At 40.3% G+C, this 15,852-nt stretch overlaps 1 protein-coding gene across 2 annotated transcripts in view; it reads right to left on the bottom strand.

Annotated features, from left to right (window-relative positions):
- The window catches only part of Vav3 (vav guanine nucleotide exchange factor 3), a 341,908-nt gene that overhangs the window by 142,236 nt on the left and 183,820 nt on the right, over window positions 1-15,852 (bottom strand). The window lies entirely within an intron of this gene.

Below are 15,852 nucleotides of genomic sequence, written 5' to 3'. Positions count from 1 at the left end.
AAATGTTTCAAATTTAGGTTGTGGCTAGACAAAAAAAAAAATCTCTAATGAAAGAATTTAATATTATGCTATCAATACCCCAGTCTCAGAAATAAATGATGATATGTGACGGCTTACCTTCAGGGCTGTGGGGGAAAATCGATGATCTTTTTACAATTTGAGCTCTGATATTTGCAAAGTGCTTTGGGTTCAGAGCGGGGGAAGGCACACAAGGAGTATACAAACAGATACATAAATCAATCAGAAAGGAAAAGGGGAAGCAGGAAAAGAAATTGCTCACAGAAGACAGACAAATCACTCTGAAGCAGAATTTTATTAAACTGTACTTAGCTGTGATCCTCACAGAGCAACAAACAATAAGAATTCCCACAGAGGAGCTCTAGCTCAGTAGAGCGCTCTGTTAACTTTCCTCACGAGGCAGTGCTGACCTCTAAGGGCAGGCAGGCTCCCGTCAGCTTCCCAGGGCATGTCTCAAAACTGTCTTTGAGAAAGGCAATGATTATCAATCAATTCTCTACCCAATAATGCTCTGGCTTCTTGCGCTTTTAATATCAAAAGGCTTCCTCCAAAAAATCCAGTAATCAAGTTCCCTGGATCACACACAGGCTGAGCTTTTTGATCAAGGGTTCACATTTAATGCCCTGAGCTTTACAAGAGGATATACCCTGTTGAATCAGCACACACCGTCAGTCTTGCTTCTTCTAGAAGATTTTGAATGCTAACAGTGCCTTCATTTATAATTAAACCAATGAAACTCATTCTGATCATTATGTTACCATTGTGTATATTTCCAAGGATGAAATAAAGCCTATGCAATACAGAGAATGTGAAGCAGTCAATCAGCGTTAGCACATGAAAGCTTTAACAAACAGACCTGTATTAGTTACTGTTCTCACTGCCATGACAAAATGCCTGACTAGAAGGGACTTGAGGGAAGAGGGCTTTTTTAAGCTAACAATTTGGTGGCACCATCCATCATGGAGAAGAATCAACAGCAGCAGAAGTAGGAGGCAGCTGGACACACTGTGTCCACAGTTAAGAAGCAGAAAGAGATAAATGTCAGTTCTGTCTCACATTCCCCTTTTTATTCAGTCTGGAGCCACATCACTTAGCGATGGTGTTGCCCACATCTGGGTAGACGCCCTCCCTCTTCAGTTAAACGTTTATAGAGAAATACTCCTAGACATAAAGCCAGGGTATGGTTCCATGGTGATTCTAAGTCTAGTCAAGTTTACAATGATAATTAACTGTGACAGGGAAACTGTCCAGTGTGTGCATGTACACATTTATGTTTAAATACCCTCTGTTACTCACAGTGAATAGGAACCATCCACTGTATTTCCAAAGATCATCAGAAAACCAGACCAAAGGAAACACATTGCAATTCCTAGGTAGAAACTAAAAATAAAATATTCAATGACAGTATTATTTTTATGTCCCAACTAACCTCTATACTCCCTCCATTTTCTCTTGCCAAAAGGGACAAAGATAGGTCACAAATAATTTTCAACATTCCTTAGATGATGAATGAGTAAAATTTCAGGCCGGAGTCCTATGGCCACATCTTTAACTTTTTCTCTCTCCTTGTCCAATACTCTTTGAACTCCAGTATTTAAAAAATCTCTTTTCTATCCAGTTTCCTATTCTGTTTTCAGGCTAATGAATATGAGCTCCACATTTAAATCTGGGAGTTTTTCCGCCCTCATTACTATTCATCTCTAACATTATCCTCAGCTGCCTTACCTTTCCTCAAAATTATTAAGAGCATTACTTATGCATAAATTAATCATTAGGCATTTAACCTCCAAACACCTTTATGAAATGGGGTTTATTGAAAATTTTAGATAACTGTGAATCCTCACTTTCCAAATGAATTTAAAAACCAACTGCAAACAGTCTACTAATAAACATTTAAAATTAATATTTGATCATTTCCCCAACCAGTCATATTTTCAGATTGTCAAGCTATCAGATCTGTTCACAATGGCCAGCTAGCCATATTTTAAATTAAACGTAAGCCCCTGGGATTTAGCCTTTGTGGGTTTTGCACATCTAGACCCGTGTCAATATCGAGAGTCAATACAAACCTAATACTAAAACACTCCATCTCTTAGGGTGAAATTTTATAAGACCAAGGATTCTCTTAAAGCATCAATACACTTTTAGAGTTGGTTTTAAACCCCCAAACAAACTCAATTGAAGGGGAGTTTCATTATAATTGAATAAGGAATTGAAACTTGGATTGTGCAATGCATTATGCAATTAAACACACAAGCAATTTAATTAAAGTTCTAATTCACTTTAGATTTCATTCTAGTCTGCAATTAGCATGTTTCATGCTACAGCCAAGTATTCAGGGGTCAGGAATGTCATGCTGAAGGTTGGTCTGCACTATCTACAGCAAGCCCTAAGTTAATGACAAATAGATGGTGGGCAATAGGTATTGTTACTAGTCTCCTCTGAGGCTGAGGCTTACTTCTCTACACTCATCCACTGGTTTCTGGGTAGGGACCGGCAAATTTTCCTGACAGGGATGTAGAAGAAAAGGAAGCCCGTACTCTAAAGAAATGGTACTTTCTAGCATAAGCTAGCCTCCAGGGGAGAAGGAAAACTAGGGACTAAAGGGCTGGTATCTACTATTTGATACTGTGTGGCTCTGGAAAGGCTGTTCTTTGGGTGAACCTGTCCTGAGTGTGAATGAGAACTAAGTCTGAGATCATCTAAGATGTAGACAATTCAAGAAAAAAAATAATAAGCTGTTAACTGACAAGCTACAAACTGGCTGAGAGAAGTTGGAAGTCCTCCTGACCTCTGTGTTCCAAACCTGGGACTTACATTTCCCTAGAGAAATTTCTTCAGGACTCTCCTGTACGTGTGTGAAAATATGTACTACGTCCCCTCTTCTACCCTGAGAAAATAGTTAACAAGACTATGTACCAACTTGCACTACTAATCCGGCACTGAGAAGGAAGTCCTTCCTGAGATGGAATGCTTGGCTAATATAACCAAATACAAAAGTATCTTCAAGATAGGAAGTGATAATGCAGCTCAGGGCTCAATTAGGTAGTCACTATTTTCTGAAGTAGCCCTTTAATCGCGATGCCCTCCTAACTTGAAGAACTCAGACGAATCCGTAATTCTTTATTACTAACCCTCATGGTATGAAAAGAATCCATTAGATTACTTTATGCTCTTTTTTTCCCTACCAAATCAAAGTCCTGGAGGTGAGAATAAACAGTTTAATTTTTTTCTTGCTCTGAAAGACATTGAGGTTGTGATAATTGAAAAACTCAATTCAAGCCCCTACCACAATTAAACAGGCTGGGCATATTTTGTCTTAGTAAACTACATATGACCTCGGGTTTGTTTTGTAATGTATGAAACACTATTTCTAAGCTATCCAGTTTTTTTTTTAATGCACCGACAGCAGCAGATTTAATTTAAAATGCTACTGTTCAATATGTCAAAGCTCAAATATTCGCTGGGAAGATGCTTTAGTGCATATATATTATTAATGTACTATCAGAGAATAGACCCCTGAGTTGATTCTGACCAATGGCTCATCAGTCAAAGGCCACAGAAATCAAGTTTGGTAGATACAAGCAAATCAGAGAACTTTCTTACAGACATTCTTTTGAGGCAAGGTAAAGAAACAAAATATAGGAACTCTGAAGTTTGACCTAAGAAGGTAGAAACCTTAGGTTTATTGTGTGTGTGCTGCATGCATATGTTCATATGAATATGCACACGTGTGGAAACCAAAGGCTGACCTCAGTGTCTACCTTGATTGATGTGCTCCACATTATTGTTTCTACTTAATTTTATTTATCATTATTGTGTATGTATTTGAACATAAAGTCTAATGCACAGGTTTGGAGGTGAGAGCACAACTTCTGGGAGTCAGTGGTCTCTTTCCACTTTGGGTTCTACGGATCCAACTCAGGTTGTCAAGCTGTTTGTAGGCTGTTTGTGACTCCACTTATTCGAAGAGCTGGCTGTTTTGTGCAGACAGAGATGGTGTAATTGTAAAGATATATAAAATACAAGGACTAATGACTCACAGAGCATTGGTACCTGGAATATTCTAGCCACCTCTGAAGTAGATAATGTAAGTTCCTAAGCACCAGTGTTTTCCCAGAGGAAGATGGTTGGAAGAGATGCTACTATTTGAACAAGTGACTGAGTGGATCAGACAGATGGCTGGGATATCTATGTCCAATCAAGCCTTGCAACCTTTAGTCCCAGGTTTATCATGAAGGTGAATGAGGGTGCATCTTGCTGTTCCTCCCTTCATCAACATGTGTGGTAGGTACCCAGTGTCACCTAAGTACTAAATGAAAAAGCAGATTTCAGACTCATCTTAATCCACCCTAAAACTAGCCAGGCATTATTCTTAGACCATGGGGTTTTTCTTCCCAAGTCCTTTACTCCAAGACTAAAATTTCATTACTGAAACAAGTGGAAGAATAAAAACACTATCAAAACAAAGAAAATAAAAGTGATTTGCAATTCTTATTAGGCTCAACACTGTGGTTACAATACAGCAACTCAAAATCATGATCTGAATTAACTTACAAGTTAATATTTTATTTCCTTTGCTCTAAGGAAATTCCTGGAAGCTAACATCATCTTTAAAAATTGTTTTTCATATGTACAATGTTACCTATTATTTGATTTTATAAAACCATCAAATATGTTTTATAAAAACACTAAAAAGTCGACATATTTAAATTCTAAGTCTTATATTTGATTTAGTGTACAAATGTATTACTCAAGAGCATCTTGCACTTATGAAACAAATTCAGGGCAACTTTTCTCCCCAGAGAACAGTGGTAGCCATTCTTGCTGTAAATGAGGCAACATGGAGAGCAGAAAATGTCTAGACTGAGGTGAAGCTCAGCCTCTGCCATTTGTTAACTGGGAAAAAAAATAAAAACCATAAGCAGAATACTTAATCTTTCCTCTATTTTCTGATTTTTTTAAGGACTAATACTTTCCCTGCTACCTCGCAGGATTCTTTAAGTATCAAATGAGGTATTATCCCAAAACCACTTTTGAAATTTAAAGCACTGTATAATAGCAAGGAATTATCACGATATGCTACTCGAGTCTAAATACTCTACTATGAAGATTTAAAATCTGAATCTTTCCTAACACACTAAGAATCAAGATAATACAAAGCTGTGCAAAGTTCAACCAGGAATCCCAAAATTTGTTCGTAAACATCTCAACTATATCAAGTCTATAATTTTTTGCAATAATAGCATCTAGCATTCCTTTGAACCTGCCCATGATATTGGACAGAATCATCCATGCTTTTCTTTCATTTCACTTAGCATTTAATTGGAGTAGTTAAGGAAAGCTTCAAACTGAATTTCCTTTTCCTTTGAAAAGAAAATATGTATTAAGCACAGACTTGGAAAAATGTCTCTCCTCAAATCCTAAAGACGGTCATCTAAGGGAGAGTTAAAAGTGTTCTGCTTGGATTCAAGAAGTGATGATGACCAGGTGTGATGTTGAAAATGTGGAATGACAGTTGGAGGTAGAGGCAGGAAGACAAGGAATCCAAATCATCCTTGGCAAGTTCGACACTAACATGAGCTGCATGAGACCCTGACTCAAAACAACAAGAACTATGGCAATGGAAGGTTCTACTCAAGTAGGGAGCCATTGGCACTTTGTAAGGAAGCATGATTTTACCATGAGAGCTGACCAAAGATGAAGCAAATAATTCCACCAGGAACTTCATCACACAAGGCGTTCAAGTACATGCTGAACTTGGAAAGAAGCACAACGTACAATTCTTCGAAAAGTAAACGTCTTCCATTGTAGATCCCCTAAATTTTTATATCCCCAGTGGGCTAATAACTGAATGTGTGTCATCACATACATGGGTCTTTTTCTATATTGACACTCCCAGTGCCATTCTCCCTAGACTAAGACAGCAGGGGGAATAAGCCATTCCATGGGCCTTGTAATCTATCACTGTTTTGTAGTCACATTGTAAGACTGACATGAAAATAGTATCCACGGATGTAAAGTATATAACACATAGTTATCACATGAATTCCAATAAAGAGAATTTATCACAAATATTTCCAGTGCCTAGAATGTCTGTTGAGGATGTACATGATACTCAAAACACATGACAAACTAATGATGAGAGATGTATAATACACACTGATATTTAAAAGTTGTTTCAAAGACAACCTTCCAATCTCTCTAGCCAGCCTGAACTTACCTACAACATCATGAACAGAAACAAAGTCCTTCCTGCTTCCACAGCCAAGGTTAGCAATTTCCAAAGGATCAAGATCTTCTCACTTTTTATGAATAAATACTCTAAATGTTGTTGTTTGGTTGAGATTTTACTGCATAAATCTTATTTAATATTGGCAAATTCACTAAGTGACAATTAGGTCATTTTCCTCACAGAAACCGTATGCCAAGTTGACTCAGTACAACCACCAATTCCAAAGCACACTTATTCTTTGTGTTAGTCTCCAGACAAGCTGGAGACAGCACAGTCACCACAGGACAGGTGAACCTCTCCTGGTCGTGCTGTGATTGTCCAGTATTGAAAGAAAATTGGCAGATCAAAGGCTCTGTTACAAAGGCTCAGGGAACCAACACTAACTCTGCTTAATAACGTTATTTGCATTTCATCTTAACCAGAGTAATGCTTGTTTGCTGATGGAACTTTTGATAGCAATCCTTCACCTTTCCCTCTGCCTGTGACTTCTCCTTCCTCCTAAGCATATTCAGCCAGGGCCAAAAAATGTCAAATAAGCATTGAATGCAACCAGAGAAAGAGAAGTTGATCCCCACCAAACAGAACCAGAACCAGAGTACTGCTTAATATTTATGAATGGTTTGTCATGCATGAACTACTTTCCCATGTTTCTGGACAAAGAAAGATACTAAAAGGCTCCACTTAATGACAGCTGAGATTGTTCTGAGCATTGTCCTGTCTTGCTTCTTTTTACGACTGCCAATATAATTCCCTATACTAACTTTACTGCCAAGTTTGAAAGGTTATAGACAATGCATTAGATTCAGGGAGGTTGAACTGGCTTCAACATGGGAGATTAATATGAATGGGTTATCTCAGCTCCATCCAGGGGTAGCAAATCATGCCAGCCTGAATTCCACACCTGTAAACAAACTCTCCATATTAAAACTGGTCGGGAAAGCCTTCTAAGTTTTATTTTTATTACATGTATTCATTCACTGTGTGTGTTTGTGTGCAAGCATGTGCCTGTGCATATGTGTGCAGCAATCATGCAAGAACTTGCTGGGACTGGTTCTCTCATTTCACCACCATGTAGGTCCAGGGGCTCAATTCTCAAGTTGTCAGGCCATCTCACTGGCCCATGAAAGTCTTTTCATGTGATAGAATAAACATCTGAGGAACTAGAAGAAACTGCTTTTTATAGCACACACACACACACACACACACACACACACACACACACACACACACATGCTTAAGTTTTATGTCTGTGCTGTGACAAATATCCTGACCAAAAACAACTTAGAGAAGGAAGTGTTTATTTGACTTACAATTCTAGGTTACAGCCCATCAATTCAGGAAAGCCAGGAACTTAAGAAGTTAGTCACATCAACACCCAAGATGCAGTCAAGAGCAGAGAGCAATAAACACCTTGACCCTTGTTTGTTGTTGTCTCCTCATTGAGGGGACAGCCTAGTGAATAGTGCTGCCCACAATGGGCTGGATCATCCTACATCAGTAACGGAGACAATCCTCACACGCATGCTCAACTGCTCTAGATAATTCCTCATTAAGACTCTATTCTAGGTTGTACAGGTGATTCTAGGTTGTACAAGGTGACAGTTCAAACTAACCCACATACAAATAAGGACAGATAAAAAGTGAGAAAGCTTGTAAGTAGGTATTTTGGGTATTATGCCAGGAAGCCTGACAGTTCCCATGAAAACACTAGCAGGCTTTAAACATCCAGAAGAAACCAAAGCAGGTACCAACACAGTGGAAATGTCACCTGTTTCACCACCCCACACACAGACTACCCAAAGAGGCCCATTCTTTAGCCAACACTACTGTACCAGTGTCCTCTGCACTTTCTAGTGTTCCTCAGTGAATTCCCTGGAGAACGTGTCAGGATAAACAACAGGCACAAGTGCGTTCATGCTGGGAAGATGATGCTTCAAGTGCACAAAGATCATCGTGAATTAAAGTCTTCTCTCACTGGCCCTCTAGGGCTAGTGTTCAGATCAAAGCTCAGTGAGCGATTGTGTCTAGCCTAGAGTCTATGGGGCTCATCCTCAGTCTTGTTTCTAAAAACCCACAAATAAGACTTACTAAAATAGGCACCCTCGACTCATTGAGCAGGCAATTATGCTATTCAGTTGGACAGTAAAAATACTGCCAAATATGGACAAGTCATTCAGGTTTGTTTTTGTTTTGGTGGAATGGAGAGCATTCTGGAGCTAGATCATGGCTACTGGACTAAACAAACAACAACAACAAAACCACAAAGTTCTACAAAAGTTTGGCCCTACTGCTGGTCCATGACAGCTGAGACCTTTGATGGCTGACACATATATACTGCATTCCCAAGGTGTAAGCATCTTCTTGTGCCCTACACAAGAATCAGTAAGTACAGTCTAGGGGCCAAATATGCATCCCCCCCAGCCATTTTTCTGGAACATACCATCATTCATTTCCATGTTATCTGTTGTTGCATTAGTGCTTAACATTGATATAACCCAACAGTTCTGAGGAGAATTATGGCCTACCTAGGATATTTATTCTCTGGCTTCCTATAAAAAGTTTACCATTCCCTGGTCCAAAAGCTAAAATTTGTTGTCACAACATATACTCGCATTCATACAGTTGAGGGGATTCTAACAGCCCAGCCAACTCATGAAGACAATGATGAAGAAAGGAGGCAGTGGCACAGAGGAGGAAGAGGCAGCAAAGGAGCTCCTGAAGGGTCATGCTACAGAAATCTCTTGCAGAGCTTTGTATAAGTATAGGGAGGCAAGTCCAGCTGAGCAAAAGTATAAACAAAGTCAGTCGTAGGCTCCCCAGCTCTATAGTCTCCATTCTCATTCTCTCCTTTATCACTACCAGTCACCCCTATTTAATAGCATTCCAGAGACTGGCCTCTGTGCTCCTTTCCTTTTAGGTATTCCCTGTAGGACTGTGCCTGCCACCAAGTACAGAGTCTAGAAATCTGAAATGGTGCCTGTCAAAATGATGTGTACATCTGCTATCATCAGCATGGGTCTTTCATCAAGCAGTAACAAAGACCCTCTTCTTTTGAGGTTCCTAGAACTTTCTTTGGAATTGAGAGGACATGTGACACAGTGTTAACAGTCTAATCTCAGGATGGGTAGACAGGTGCTCTTTATGGACCAGTTGGTGGCGGCTCCCCAGAAAAGATGAAGTGAGGCCATTACGGGGAGAATGGTCACACCATAGGTGCTGATGAGGGTGTTAAGGAAACCTGCTGAGCAGTGGAAAGGATAGGGGCAGAACAAGAGTCTTCCCTGAGATACTGTCAGATCACATAAGTTAAACCACATGGACTCTAGTGAAGAACAGAGGACAAGTAAAGCTTTTCTTCTGAATTTGACAGACTGAGGGCTGAAGGTGGAGTGTGGGGGAGAGGCAAGTGCCACCAGGAATCAGGAATCTGGAGGAGGAGGAGGAGGAGGAGGAGGAGGAGGAGGAGGAGGAGGAGGAGGAGGAGGAGGAGGAGGAGGAGGGGGAGACAAATATGAGGAAGCTCTGGGCTCTGAGCGTCCCAGCTCTAGAATACAATTTGAATGAAGCTCTGCTCAAATCTCCCAGGGACAAGGAAACTGCACGTAGCACAAGCTGCAAATTATTTCTGCAGTTTTTAGCTCATGTGAGGATGAGATCAATGCTACTTAAAAGACAGGCTGGATAATGTGAAAATTATCCATCCTGTTTTGTTCCATGCATCTTACCGAAGCATCGACTCAGAATATCACAAAGTAGTCTATCTAATATCAGGTCACCTGCCCATAAAAATGCCTTAGGAAAAACACAATGTCATATTTGAAAGCTAATAGTGACATAAGACAGAATGACACCAACTTCCTAAATGACAAAAATAAATCAGTGCCGCCTGATGAAGAATCAACAGTGGATACCTTCTTACAACACTAAAGAAGTCTCTTTATCCATGGACTGTTGAGAGTTTTTTACCTACTAGAATTCTCTAGCCCATCACGTCTTTGTTTCTTTGCTTTCATTAGTTGTCATAAAATTCTAAAAGCAAAATTTTGAATTTTCAATAAAATACAGTAACTTATTATATGCTATGTGATGTGCTAAGAGAGATTGTGAATATGAGTAACACTAATGAGATCCCTGCCTGCCCCCATGATGGTCACAGTCCAGTGGAGGAAGCAGCCATAAGCAGACAGACAGGCACAAAGATCAAAGGCCCCAGGCAGGTCAGCCTAGGAACTGTAAATGTACAAATACAGCAGCCAAAACAACACAAAAGTAATTTCCCTTTTAGTATTTCAAAGGATACAAAAGGGAATGTATTTCACAGTTCACAGACATGCATCTTCTGATACCATTCCCAACCCTCTCAGACCTCATAACTAACTCCAAATCCAAAACCTAAACTAAAACTAACTCACACCAAAACCTAAACCTCCAGATGCATCTCCAGACCCATGAGACATTCTTTATCTACCTCTCTGAGCTCTAACAGTGATGTTCAATGTGGCATCTATCTTAATAAAGAATAAAGAATCCTTCCTCTTCAGCAGAATACAATATAAGCTAAACTGAAAAAAAAAAGTGATAGAATTCTCTTTAACAGAAGGGTGATCACTGAGTGGAGGTAAAGCCACAGATGTTGTGTGTGGAGACTCCTTGTCTAGTAAAATAATTTAAATTGTGAGAGAATATGGGGGAAATAGGATCATTCATTTGGCATAGAGATCAGGAGTAGCACAGGGTAACATTTAAAGCCAAGACCTGTGGCATCTAGAACCAGCTATCAACCAAAGACTTCTCCAGGCAGTCTCCAGGCATTTATTGTACATAAATGCTTGAGTACCATGCATCCTCTACGGACTGAAACAATATAGCCAGAGCAAAACTGGCATAGGGGACAATGGGGAGAGGTGTGACTGGAAAGAGGTGGGATAAAAAAGATGCAGGGCTTTCTTGGTCGTGGTAAAAATAAAATTATATTTTACCAAGTACAACAGACAATCTGCAAAGATTGAATGTGGGTCAGCAGATGATCAGATGGCCTCCACATCCAGTGAAATGAGAGTGGTTGAGAGGGCAAGAAGTAAGGAGCTAGGGATGCAGAAGACTCACACAAGGGCGAGGAAGAGTGCAAGCCAGCAGAGCCTGGTAGGAGACCGATCTGAGGTGGAGGCAGAGGGCTATGTGAATGCCATTCTTGGCCTCTATCTGCTGATGTTTGAGCAAATGAGACTGGAAGAAGAGACAACTTGGGTTGAAACATCAAGGGCTCATGACTGAAATTTAATCAACTATACATTAACTGAACACTACTTTATTTAGAAATACATATGTTTAATTTCAACTGCAATGACCCCATCATGTTTTATGCCCACAGCTTCTAACAGGTCCAGCAACAAGGAAGTACTCAATAAAAATTTTTAGAATGAACACAATTTTATATTGTAATTACCCCTCTGATATTCAGAATACCTGGGCAATACTTCAGATCAAAACAAATTATACTTGATAAAATATAATTCTGAGTTTGAAATGTGAAAGAACACACATTTATACACTCTATATAGAAACTATGTTTCAAGAAAACATTCTTCCCTGGTAGAGTGTGAGTTTGAAGGAAATGCTATTTTATTTGACCTTTGATTATTTAAATTTTTCTTTTTAATTCTGTGGCATGTGTGCTCTTTTTGTGACTTCAATTCCTTTGGGAAAGAGAGAGTGAATAAATTAAGAAGGTACACCAGACCTCAAACTTGTGGAGCTTTGTGGCTACATCTCCACCCACCCTCCTTTGGGGCAGCGTTCTCTGAGCTCATCCTGGGATACTGGAAGCTCAGGAGCCCCCTGTCTAGATGACTGCTGTGACACAAGCAGTGTGGCCCAGAGCCCCTCCCTAACGCTATGCTCTCCATCTCCGTTCCCATTCTCTCCCAGCCCTGACCATCAGTCCTGCTATTTAGTGAATGAATATCCTGGGCTACTACCTCAGCAGGGACTGCCTGAGCTCTGTCCCTCGGCACTGTGCCCGCCAGGATACAGTTAAGAAATCTGAGGTGGTGCCAATGATAATGGTCTGTGTATCTTCAAAGGACTAAATAAAAATGGCTAAAATTTCAAGAATGTAGTTGGGCTGGTCAGGAGAAATCCAAGGCAACAGGACCTTTTCATTGCCCCTAAATGGCACAGAGGCCAATTCTGAACATCCTGCTTTATCTACTTCTCTTCTCACTTTATCTTTTCTTTCTCTTTCCAGCCCTTCCTTTAAAAGGTTTTGGACTGTAGCACACACTCCACACCTGCAATCCCAGCACTTGGAAACCTGGACGTGATATAATCAGGAGTTTAAGTTCAATTTTATCTATTAATGAGACTGAAGTCAACCTGAGCTATATGAATCTCTGTCTCAAAAAAAAAAAAGAAAGAAAAGAAGCCGGGCGGTGGTGGCACACGCCTTTAATCCCAGCACTCGGGAGGCAGAGCCAGGCGGATCTCTGTGAGTTCGAGGCCAGCCTGGACTACCAAGTGAGTTCCAGGAAAGGTGCAAAGCTACACAGAGAAACCCTGTCTCGAAAAACCAAAAAAAAAAAAGAAAAGAAAAGAAAAGAAAAGAAAGAAGATTTTGTTGTTCTTTGAGTCCATTTATTTTATAATTTACACAGTTTGAACTTATTCCTGCAATATTAACACAAACACACACATACACATATACACACACCAATCATATATATGTGAATAACCCCTATGTATTATTCATAATAAAAACAAGCAAAATAAAGCAACTAAAAATAATCTATTTTAAATAACAAAATCTGAACGCAGTTGGATATTTAACACCCTCCTGGATAAAGACAACCCTGTGCACTGAGATACCAAACTCTGCGGTAACATCGCTGTTCAACATTGTTCAATGTTGCTGATATGGTCCTGTGATTACTAGTTCCCTAAACTGGAAAATGAGTGGGATGTTTATTCATTTAAAGCTAAGCAGAGAATTCATAAAAACACAGTAAATATAGGGGATTTGAGAAGGTATCGACAGCCTCCTAAGGAAAGTTCAAGCACCAGTGTCTGTGGGCACTCCTACCCACATGAGAACCAGCTTTCCTGAATACAAACACTTCTCATCCTATTTCTCAGATGCCCAAATGGAATTATAGGAGACAAATGGCAACAAAAATCATTTTTGGAATAAACACAAGCAGGCAATGCCTCCCAACCAGTCAGCCTCTGAAGCATTTAAATGGATGCTTAGAGAAGGCTCCCAGCACTTCGGCACTTAAGCATCGTTTAGCTCCATAATGCCGTCCACAATCTCAACCACTACCCCTTTTAGCAGGGAAAAGGAGAGAAAACTCCTTCCTCCTTCCCTGTCCAAGTGGGTCACTGTTGTCTCTCTCCATTCAGCCTTTTCTAAGAAGGTTGCCAAGTTCTACTGTGGTTCACTACATATTCTAAATGCTGGAAGTGGTTACGGCCAAACAAGGTCAGAGAATATGCTGCTGAGCAAGGATGGGGGTGTGCTTGGGAAAGACAGCGGCTGAGATTCATGTGGCCTCTGGGAGATGCCTTGCTTTCAGTATATCCTCATTGTTTACAGGGGCCCACAGACTCTCTGCCTTCCTCTCTAATGTCTCAAATTAAGAGCAGGATTTAAATGCCTTAAAGGTGTCTGCAATTATTTTAAACAAACAAAAAAATTAGTCTAGTCACCCTATAAACAGAACTGTCATTTTCGGTAAATAACACTAGTAAGCATTTCATCTGTCTTAAAAATAGCAATTCCACTGATCAGCCACCATGGTCCTTTTCAATGCCCCTCTAGGCCACAGTCCAGAGAGTTCCAGGAAGGCTTACAAGACTCAGGGTAGGGCTAAGGATCCTGGCAAGGGCTGACCTGCACAGATGTGGAGGCTTGCTGCATTTCCTTCACTGTTAAAATACCACAGGGCTCTTGGTTTTCTTTATTTTCCATGAGTTCTATCTAAGAGCATAATGATTTGAGATAATGGACAAAACGGAACAAATCTGACCCTTGAGCAAAATCTTAAGCATCAGGATTTTCCCAGATTGTTGTTTCACGAAGAACAAGGTAAGACCTGTCTTAGAAATCTGGCAGCATGGTTACTAGGGCTTCCTGGTATAACGAGCTTCAAAAAGAAGCGGGGAAGAAAGATAATAAGGTAGCCCAATACCTTAACAAAATCCTGGTTTTACCAGGCCCTACTTGTTATAACTTTTGCTTATAGACATCCTCAGGTCCAACTCTTGAGTAATTCTGCAGAAAAGCATGTCCACCTTCTACCTCTCCTAAGCAGTCAACAGAACTCCAAAATAAAAATATGACTCCCACCATAGTTCATTATATTCCTGGCCTGCTTCAACAGTATTCAAAGATGTAGAATGCCACATTCCCTGAAGGTGCAGAAGCCACCCTGAGTGCAGAGGAGCAACTGAAGCCTATCTACACCCCTGTGTACCTTGTAAAGCTGTGACTGCTAGCTGCCTGCATCTAAAAGGCCACTCCCCCCACCCCCACCCCGTCTTTCACAGCAAGAGAGCCTTGATTCAAACCCAGATACAAACCCACTTGAATCAGAAATGATAACCTCAGCCTCCCCTCTCACGTGCAGTCATACGACCAAGTTCTGGCTTGACTTAAGAAAAATACGTGTTGTTAAAGGTTCATTAAAAGAGAGGGATTACCTTCTGCCACCTACCATGTGGATTTTATAGCTGGAATTCCAGTAGCTCTTTTATACTTTAAAATGACCAACACTGAAGACAGAAGGCAGATGCAAAGACAGCAGAAGAGAGCGTGAGCCTGACAGACAGCTGATCCTCAGAGAGCCACCCTATCAGACAGCCTCTGCTTACTCCAGATTCTTGTACATGAGAGAGGGTAAGCATTTATTTCATCACTTATCTTGTAGTACAGATGAGCTATTCGGCTTTTAAAAAAAACTGAACAAAATGGTCACTGATATGTCTATCATGCAGTCCTAGGAGCCTGCCTCCTCTGAGACAAGATACTTAGCTGCCCTCCCCTGGAGAAACTCCTTCACTCAGAAATTCTACAGCCCAAGAAAGACATCAGAAAATTCTAGTCTTACATCTTGCCACAAAGACCAAAAGCTTGAGATCCACTCTGCCTCTGGATACACTCACTGTCCCCAGCATCCCATGGTTCTGATTTGGACCATGCAACTCCAGGTCCTCACTGAAGGAGCACAAGGTATATGAGGTTGACCATTCTGGATCACAGACTAGACCAACATTGCCCACTTACCACCTGTGCCCAAAGTGAATGCAACCTGTAATGAGGGCACCATGTTAAGGCAGCCTTTAATACTACTGACCTTTTATACTGAACTAAAAATGTTAGCTTTGTGCTCATATGCATAACACAAATGCATATATGCACAATAAATAAAAACATAAAATATTTTTCACCAGAACTTCAAAAACCATCCTAATTCAATCTCAAATTCTGTATTAACACAAGCACTTCTTAAAATAGAAACAAGCAATAAAATCTTAATAGAATTGGTCAAGAAGTGGTGAACAATGCCAGAACACAATGAGACAAACCTCCAAAGTGTTCTCTT

This window comes from Peromyscus eremicus, chromosome 6, assembly GCF_949786415.1.
Source record: "Peromyscus eremicus chromosome 6, PerEre_H2_v1, whole genome shotgun sequence".
Classification (NCBI taxonomy): Eukaryota; Metazoa; Chordata; class Mammalia; order Rodentia; family Cricetidae; genus Peromyscus; species Peromyscus eremicus.
This window is presented reverse-complemented; position numbering and strand designations above follow the sequence as displayed.